The sequence below is a fragment of the Vicugna pacos genome, chromosome 7 (assembly GCF_048564905.1).
Source record: "Vicugna pacos chromosome 7, VicPac4, whole genome shotgun sequence".
Lineage (NCBI taxonomy): Eukaryota > Metazoa > Chordata > Mammalia > Artiodactyla > Camelidae > Vicugna > Vicugna pacos.
In genome coordinates, this window is record NC_132993.1 from 81,938,501 (window position 1) to 81,948,082 (window position 9,582).

The 9,582-nt window shown below is 47.5% G+C and overlaps 1 long non-coding RNA gene across 1 annotated transcript; it reads left to right on the forward strand.

Annotated features, from left to right (window-relative positions):
- Positions 1 to 1,377: 1,377 nt before the first annotated feature.
- Positions 1,378 to 8,797, forward strand: LOC140697592 (uncharacterized). The gene is made up of 2 exons (XR_012074748.1): positions 1,378 to 1,515; positions 8,445 to 8,797. It is a non-coding gene; the product is annotated as an uncharacterized lncRNA (long non-coding RNA).
- Positions 8,798 to 9,582: the final 785 nt, after the last annotated feature.

Sequence of the window (9,582 nt, forward strand, 5' to 3'; positions counted from 1 at the left end):
TCATAGAAAAAAATACCTTAAAAATAAGGTGGCATTATGTATAAACAGTGGGCCTTGGGTAGTGGCCTCTAATGACCCTAGACTTGAGATTGGGCCAACCTCATTTCATAGAAATGTCGACTTTAAGTAGTTTGATTTCAATGATGGTGACACTGATTATAACAGTAGCCCTCATTGGACTCACTTGTGTTTTTATCTGCATGAGAGAGAAATGGGAATAAAGTCCCCAATCATGTCACTGATTTGCATCCCCATTTGGGTAAAACATTGCAGATGGGAGGGAAAAAAGCTCTTGGCAGGGAAGGTGTCGATTCCAGGCTGCCTCAGATTGTCTGGTCAGATGCACCTAATGCCAAAAAAATCAGTTTGCTTTTGTTCTGCCACAGACTTCGACTCCCCTAATGCACAGGACACAGAGATAAGTGCGCTTCTCAGCACTGATCAAGAGTACCTCTCAAGTTCTCATTTCTCCTGTGGCCTGGTCTACACCTTCTCCCCGCCTTCTTCCTCCAAAGCCCAGGAGTCTGTTTTCCACCCCCAAAACTAGTCAGTGTGGCCACCTGGAGTCATGTTAAGGTTTAGTAGGTTCAGGAAGCCTCACACCCTTCCATGCAGTCGGCTAGTGAAGGTTCTAGGCTAGGCTGGTAGGAAACCAACATGGCGCCAACAACCCTAGTCCGGGGGGAATATAACCATGTAACTGGAGGGGACCAGACAAAACAGCTATAAAGAGGCGACTAGCAATGCAAGGCAACATCAATAAAACTTCATAAACTGTCAGCATCCAGGGCAGAGAGATGAACAGGGGTGTCACATGGGCTGAGGGGACCAAGGAAGGCTCCATGGAAAGATGCAGCTTGAGCTGGACTTGAAAGATGCATAGGATTTAGAAATGTGCTGAGGGAGGAGAAGGGTTCAGGTGACAAGGACAGGGTCTGGCCTGGCTGCTGCCTGCTTTGAGAGGGAGTCCACAGCTCTCCAAACATCTCCTTTCTTCATCATGTTGACCACGCCTAGCAGCCCTCATTCCTTGGAGGGAAGTATCATGTCTGACTCCACATGGAATCCAGCTCTCAACACTGTTGAATCAGCGGTGGTGTAAGTCTGAGGGTGGTCTATCACTGGTCCCCTAACTGTGATAAAACTAGATCTTCCTTCTTTATTATTTTTTTTCCTCATAAATTCTCTTGGTGTGACTCCTGCCCTGTCCTCTGTGTAATGTCCTGCTGGTAGAAGACATACATTGGGTATTGGAATTGATCGAAAGAATTCTCTGCTTGTCACTCCTCTGGAACCCCAACTATGTTCTCATAATCTTAAAGCTAGAACATGATTACAAAGTTTAAATCAAAAAGGAATGCTACAAAATTACTTATCACCAACTTAACCTGGGTAATACCCAATCAGGGCAGACCCTGGCTAGTCCAGATGCACACCGGCTGCAGAGCAGATCCATCAGGGCGGATCCAGCCAAGCCCCAGTTCCCATGTGGATTGTGGAAAGACTGGGTATTAGGTACTGGTTGTTCGGGGTGTCGCGGCTGTATATCACCTCTGCACCATTAGAGACAGATCTCCCCAGAGAACACTCAGAAGGACGCGTGCTCCCCCATCCCCCAACTCTTCCCCCTTGATTCCTTGTCTGCAGCCTTCCAGTAAATCTAGACCTTTCAAAGCTCAGTTGACTCTCCAGGCTGGGTGCAGCCTTCCCTCCCTAGCACAGCGAAAGCTGTTAAAACTATTCTCCTCACTCCTCTTCCAAAGGTCTGGAATGGTAACTCCAGCCCCCATTTCAATGGTCCACACATCATTTCCACGGGCGGCTCCACTTACAGTGACTTCCGTCCCCGAAGACCGACTTCCATACACATTTCCCACTTTTGCCGCCATCCGGTCTCATTGGTTATTTCATTAGTGGTATGTGTGTGTCTAAGGACCTCCCTGAGTTCAGATGTCTTATTAGTAACTGGGATGATTGGATCTGGGACTTTTCACACTCATGGTCATGCTAATGTTTGGGGGGGTTACCATAAAGGGCTGAAGCTCTGATGTCACCTTCTCCAGGCTTCCCTCGTCACCCCACCCTGTAACTCCTGGCACTCTATGAGGACCTGCCCTGCAGGCATAAGCAGTTCTAATTAAACTTCTTCCTGTGGGCATGCAGTAACCAAGTCTACTTTGAACCACGGCTTAATGGGGGTGAGAAAACACCTTTTAGCTCAGTCTTGGACTAAAACCACATGGTGTCATGTTGAAATTTGTTCACAGCTGGCCAAAGGCTATTTCCAGGTTCTAGGAAGAACATCATTAACGTACTCTGAAAAAAGTTCATAAAACTTCCTGAACATCAAATAAGTCTTACAACACAAGGTTCCAGTGAGTTACTGTAATTGCCAATGATCCAGAGACAGACAGATTAAATTTCCTCTTAAAATACACAAGGGACTGGAAAATTAGAGAAAAAAGTGATTGACAAAATAAAATTCGGGCTTGCCAAAGGCCAGCCATTTGGAAAAAATTGTGTGTGATATGGGCCACACCCAAAGAGTCGCCAGGTCAGCTACTAAGATGGTCCGTGCGAGTCCAGTGTTGGCTGGGGGGGGGCCTTAGAGGCTGGTGGGGCTTGGGCCCATGGTGGAGAGATTCTGGAACACAGCTGAAAGTTAAGAAGGGAGGATGGAGAGAAAAGAGGTGGAGAGGGTCAGGTAGAGCAGGGAAATGCTTTAGAGAAGGCCCCAGAGGGAGAAAAGAAACGTGGACCGGAGACAGCTGATGTGTAGAAGCAGTCTAAAAGAGGAGAAACCCCCACCTCCCCCAGCCCACAGCGCCCCCTGCCCGCCAGGGGTGGGAAAGTCAGCTTGTTCTTTGAAAGGGGCGCACTCACTGGACTAGAGCTGGGCTGGTCACCCACCGATGTGTCAAACTCAGCAACTGATTATAAGATGTATGAGAGAGGAGGCTCCCCAGGGGAAGTGGGCAGGATTTTCCTTTTTCTTCAGGTTCTTCATTTTTGAATACAAATGAATTCAGATAACGTGAATATCAAATCGAAAACATGAAAACAGAATGCTTTGTTTCAAACTTCTCTCCTTCAAGTTAAAAAAAACACAATTTGTGGCAAGCAACGAGGTGTGCTGGGAAGACGAAGTCATCGGGGCCGTGAAGGACTTAGCCCAAGAGCAGGAAAAATAAAGGGAGCCCACTCTACTTCTAGGAGAAAGAGGCTTAAAGTCCAAGCCAGGTTACTGCAAAACTTGGAAGCAGCAAACACTTCCTTTTGCCTCTCGGTCAGGTCTTCCATCCCATTGCCCACCTGCTTCTCTAGGACAAAGTCCTCCTGGCTTGTTATGGGTTCTCAGTCCATCAGAGCCCTGGACGTGGACCAGGAAACTGACGTGGGCTTCTGGGGACCCACTAAAACCATACAAGCAGTTCTGTGGGTTCCACATGCTTATTGCTTTGTGAAAGCATCACACCCGTCTTAGCATCACAGTATCCTTGCTGCAGTGGTGGTGGGCCCGCTCCCTCCTTCTCACAAAGAACAGGCACTTGATATATAAATTGAAAGTGTGGACAGCAGATAGAAGAAAGTAAAAAATAATTTCAGCTCTATTCAAAGGAATGATGGATAAATAAGAAACTTAGAGAAATGGTCATTTCTTGAACATTCTGCTGATTCTATGCTTCTGTGATCCACTTTTGGCACAGATTCCAGGATCTTCGAGGCCACCATGTTTGGGTTATATTTAATAACGTCGCAACCTTGTAATTAACATATCGAACGTTCCAGAGCTTTTCTTCTGCTCTGCCTCACAGCAGAGCTTGGGCAAGGGAACTATAGATAAGAAACTATTAATTATCTGACAAAAGGAAAAAGAAAAGCTGCTTATCTTTGAGGGCAAAATAGATCTGTTGAGCCTTTCTGAGAGTTCGTTATTTTTGCATAGCGTAATTAGTCTCCTTTCTAACTTCTCTAGAAGACATGGTGGGCTGTCAGCTGTCATTTATCTTATACTCCCAGCCTGCACTCTTGATCCTATGTGCAACCCTGATTACTTACAGCAGATGACAGCAAGATCAGAATTTTGTATAGCTGAGCACTGGACTGTAGTTTCGTCGGAATAACAGTAAATGACCTTGAAAGCGGTTCACTCTTGATGACTATCTGGGTTCTTATGATTCTCTGGTATTTGACATTTTGTGTCAAGTCCAGCAGGGCAATGTTGTCTTTGGGAAATTGACATCGATCTCACGTCAGTCCTCCAGTGACCCCCCCCCCAGAAACCCCCATCACCTAGTAGGCACTTAAAGTAGGCCTAGGAGTCCCAGGGACTTCTCATCCCCAGCTGAGCCCAGGACACTCCATGGGGCCCAAGTCCCAGCCTTATCTCATTTATAAAGCTCCAGACTCCGAGAAGGCAAGTTCGGGGGACAGCACTCTGACCTGATCCATTTCTTATGGTCAAGTTGAACAATGGTGAACTTCTGTTTGCTTTGAGGACAGGTACCTACCATAACAGGCTTTTATTTAGGACTCCCATCTCCAGCTTATCTAAATAAAGTAATATCGGAGACAGCAAATTTGAGAAGCAGGTTTATCTACACCGATCTGCAGCTCTTGGGAGGGAGGAGAGGTGCAGCGTCTTGTTTCCCTGACCCAGCAGAGAGACTAGGGTGGGGGTCGTGGGGATACCAGTTGGCTATCCAGAAGAAGGAGTCAAGTGCATAAATTTGGGGCTGCAAAGGAAGCTGTCTTCGTTTTTCCCCAAAAAGCTAATCACAGGAGAGCTGTGCAAAGTTGTCCACTGGCGTGATTCACGAATGATGGATTTAACATTTGCTTTCTTTGGCCTGGAAGTTTCCCAGAGTCTCCTTATATCTTTCCTTGATACTTAGTGTGCATCCTAAGGGGTCGGGGGGTGGGGACCATAACTTGGCCCAATCTTCCTTACCTGATGGGAAAGGGAATAAAGAGGAGAAAATAATCTGCAAATTAATAAAATTCTGGCTTAATTTAGCTTAAGAGCTTTGTGACTAATTAAAGTGCTCACTAAATAAAGAAGCAGCACTTGCCTGAAGTCTTTGGTTGACCTGGTGGACCATAACCAGCCTCCACTTTACCATCAGTGCTGCCACTAATAATACGACCACGTGAAATCAAAGCTCATCTTCAGCTGCACTTCCTGCTCTGTTTTGTCACGTGGGATCTGGACCCTTGAGTCACAAATTCAAGCTGAAGTCTATTTGTAGGTGCCAGTTTCTTGGGAAACTAATCAAGAATGGGGAAACTTGTGAGACGACCTTGAGACATGAAGGGGAAAGGAGAAACAAAGGACTCTCTCTGGGGTGTTTCCCCAGCTCTGGACTCAAAAGAAGGAACCAAACAGGAGTGCTGGGAAGTGGGGCAAGAAGGCAAGAGGGGCAGGAGGGGAACTGAACATGCTGTATCCAGACCAGAGGGCCACTGCCACTGGGATGGAGGCCAAGGAGAGACCAATGGGAAGACCAGCCAGGGAGGAAGGCGACGGTCTGGAGTCCCGCCCTCCGACTCAGCCCTCTGGGTACCAAGATGCATCATGACCTCCTTCAGCACCGTAGGTTCAGTGCCTGCTCGGGGCCAAGCGAGGAGGCACCCACCAGGGATTCAAGGTGCACTTCTGGCCCTTCAAACTGACCAAGGCCAGCTTCCATGAAGGAGCCTCCTGCGAACACTTAGAGCCCTTCAGAACCAGCTCTATTCTGGCTGGTTTCCAACCCACCTGAGTGACCTTCCACCTTGCCGCCCGGTGAAGGACAAATAGAAGTTCATCAGACAAACACTAAGTAGTCACTTTGATGGGGGGAACCACGTGGCCAAAGGAGCCGCAGGTGGCGAGATCTCGGGGGCCCAGGATGGGAGGGCAGCATGCACACTTCACAAAGGGATGAAAGTCATCCAAGAGTTCAAATTCAGGAGTCATCCCCGGGGCACACGTCTCCTTTAAGAGGAGCAACCTGACTGCGGTCCGGAGGACAGTCAGTGGCGTATGGAGATTTTCTGGGACCTGAAGATTGAACAATCTGGGGAGCCCTCGTTAAGCAAAATTCAAAACTAAGCATATATAATCAGGTACAAAAGCAAACACCTATTTGGGATGAGAATAAACACACGTGGGGTCACAGAGCTGGGTGCATCCGCGCAGTGGGCCAAAGGGGTAATCCTGGAAGTCATTTCTAGGCTAGTGAGAACTTACCTGCAATTGGTAGCAACTGCCAACCACAAACGTGTCCCCTGCTAAACCCCAACCAAATGTCTCCCCAACTCCACTTCCCTGTAGCTGGGGCCCTAAGATGCTTGTGACTGCACGGACACCCCAACAGTAGAGATTGGGGAAGTTGGATCGGAAACAGGAGGCAGTCTTAACGAACCACGACTATAAATATATCTTACTGTTATGACATTCAAAATACACATCAGACCATGAGATCTGCTAGGGCTCGCCTGGCTTTTGGAAGGGGACCTGTGCAAGGAAGAGGCCCTGAGGCTGAAGCTTTCAAGTTCATGAGCTACAAGGTGGGTCCCTCTCTAAGGATATTGACCGCCATCTGCCTGCAGCTGAGGGTACCCATCTGGAGTAACAGAAATGACCTAAGCAGAGGCAGTGCAGTGTCTCTGTACTGAAAGGACAGGTGATCTGCTGATGATCAGAGATGGAAGATGACAGAGAAGAGTGAGGGGCCATCTGGCCCGCTGTTTGCTCGTCTTGATTTGCCCAGATTTCCCACACCCAGCAGTGATGTGCGGGGCCGGAAGCTCACCGCCAGGTAGAGGGGAGTGTGTGTGCTGTGACCCCAGCTCCCAAGTTACATTCCTCAGACCCTGAGGGCCTTCGCCAAACCTGAGCCATGACGTCTGTTTCTGCAGTTAGCAAGGTGGGCTCTTTCTCTTTGTCCTGATGAATGAGGCCACCCAGTAGGATGTATTTAAGTACTCGGCCTCTCAGGACACAGACCCCCCCATCAATTGACTCTCTTTAATGCCAGGTGTACTTTTTCCAGCACCTAAGCCAACCCAGACTCACACAGAGGCAGAAAGATCATAGTAATTTCAATGTGCTAGGGCAAACGGAGAGGGATACTGTTTTAAAATTTTGAAATTATATCCTTTTTGGCCTGATTTTTCCCTCTTGACCCCCCCCCCATGTTAGGAAAAACACAAGCTGGGTGCAGACAGAGGTGGGGGGATCCCCTCCACCAGCCCACGGACATGGTCCTGCTACACCGGAGGGAAACAGGAAAGTGTTTCTCCATCACTGTGGCCACGCAACTGAAGAACGCATGCGCCTGAGGACAGGAAAGCCAGTGACAGGGGAAGCCGCACTGCACATCTGAGATTGACCCTATAGGGACCACTCTCCCATCAGCACTCAATCCTTGCACCGTATCTTCCAGCAAACATGCTCTTTTCATGCAGAGGTTTTCCTGCTTCTCAAATAATCCCCAGAGGAGACGTGCTGGATGTCCCATAATGAATAAAACTGCTGATAGGGATGGAAAAAGTTGATGAAGGATTTTTTTGTCAACCCAAAATACCATATGTAGAGCCAGAACATTTTATTTATACCTTTGCCTGATACGTCGCCCACGCACGGTGGATTAAGGAAGAAATATACGACCGCCTGGTGGCCCAGGCGAATTCTCTGAGGCCTTCCCTCCTGGCCTGAAGGGAGCACCGTTGACCCCGGGCCAAACGTTGATCTGTTAACACAAAATTCCTTTTCAGGTTGAAAGGCAAAGCAGTAGAGAGTAAAGTTTAAAATAGTAAACACAGTCCCGTATATTTTGTTTCTGTTTTAGTCTACAAATAACTAGATGCTAAACGGCCCCTTCTGGCACAAGATGATAGGGTAAAAAATAATTCCACAAAGTATTATATATTAATAAGATAAGCATGATTAAGAATAATATATTTCCTTTTAAAGAACCTTGATGGATAACCTTTAAGATGTTTTGAGGGTTGTGTTCAGGCCACACACATGATGGGCAATATTTTTTCTTATTCTTTTTTTTTTCTTTTTTTTTACTGAAAAAGAAAGCTAATTTTTACTTAAAATAGAAGGAGGTCTGTGGGTCTTGCATTTAAGCATTTTTTTTATCACACAAAATTATCTTCAATTTCAGAGAAAAGGGAACAAAAGCCAAAGGCATAGAAGCATATGTGCACATGCCCTAGTGATGTCTTCAGACTCAGGGCCGCCCCCACCCCCGCCCGGTTAGAAATAAAATCTTGGGTTCTGGCCTTCTATGATTCCAGAGCTTGGGTGGCACCAGAACCTTGATAGAGGTGACAAATCAACTAGGGGCAGAATTCCAATTCCAACCTTGCTTTACCCCTCCTTCCACTAAAAAATCTTCATGTGACTTTGATCTCAACAATCGCCAACCCTTGGACCCCCTTTTCCACAGGGTATGGAAATGGAATGAAGCAGCCATGCTCAGCCAGCCTCCAGGAACTGAGGGTAGAGGCTGTCTTCCTCCTCAAGAGCCTCCTTTCCACGGAGATGGTTGTTTGGAAAGAGCAGGAGATGCCCGGCACTTGGAATCTCTGTTGCTACACGGTCCTCCCTCCCTTTGGGACAAAGCATGGCTGGAATAAGGGTGTGGCCAGAAGTGGGGACTGGTGTCTACTGTGAGCGGGGCAGTGTCAATGCTGCTCATCAGAGATGGTCTCCTTTAATTCTCTGCACATCCCTGCAAGGTGGGTGTTATCCCCATCAATGGGAAGCAAAGGGTAGGAGGGATTAAATAACTCGCCTGGAGCTCCTGGGTGATGGTTCATTCGATATGTTGGCTTGGCCAAGGCCAAGGTATCCAGATATTTGGTCAAACTCCAGTTGCGTTGTTGCTGCAAAGGTATTGGTTAGATGTGATTCACATTGAAATCGGTAGACTTTGAGTAAACAGATGACCCTCCAGATGGTGGGTGGGTCTCATCCAACCAGGTGAAGGGCTTAAGAGAACAACAACAACAAAAAAACTGAAGTCTCAGAGGAAGAGAAAACTCTGACTCCAGACTGTAGACTCGAGCTGCAACATTAGGTCTTCTGCGGGTCTCTAGCCTGCCAGCCTACCCTGCGGACTCTGGACCAACCAGCTCCACAATCATGTAAGCCAATTCATTAAAATAAATCAAGACCTCTCCCTTTCTTTCCCATCTCCCCCATATATATCTGCTGTTGGTTCTGTCTGACTAATACATTCTGCCACCACTGGACCAAGGATTCAAGCACAGGGATCTTGCTCTTTTCCAGACATCTGATCCCTGGAAAGCTTATAGACACTGCATTCAATCCACTTTCTCGTTCATTCAGGACAGATCTATAAAGCACTACTCTGTGTTTAGTCCTGTGTGAGAGTCTAGAAATCCCACAGGACAGTGTAAGCATGGTCCCCACCCTCCCAGAACTTAGGACCGCCCCCAAGTCAATTTGCAACTACAAGGGACGGCAGGGGTGGTGGGTTCCAAAGGAACAGGGAAGAGGAGCAAGGAATCGACAGCTAGATCACAAAAGTCCTCTTAGAAGAAGGAAATATTCAAGTTGGG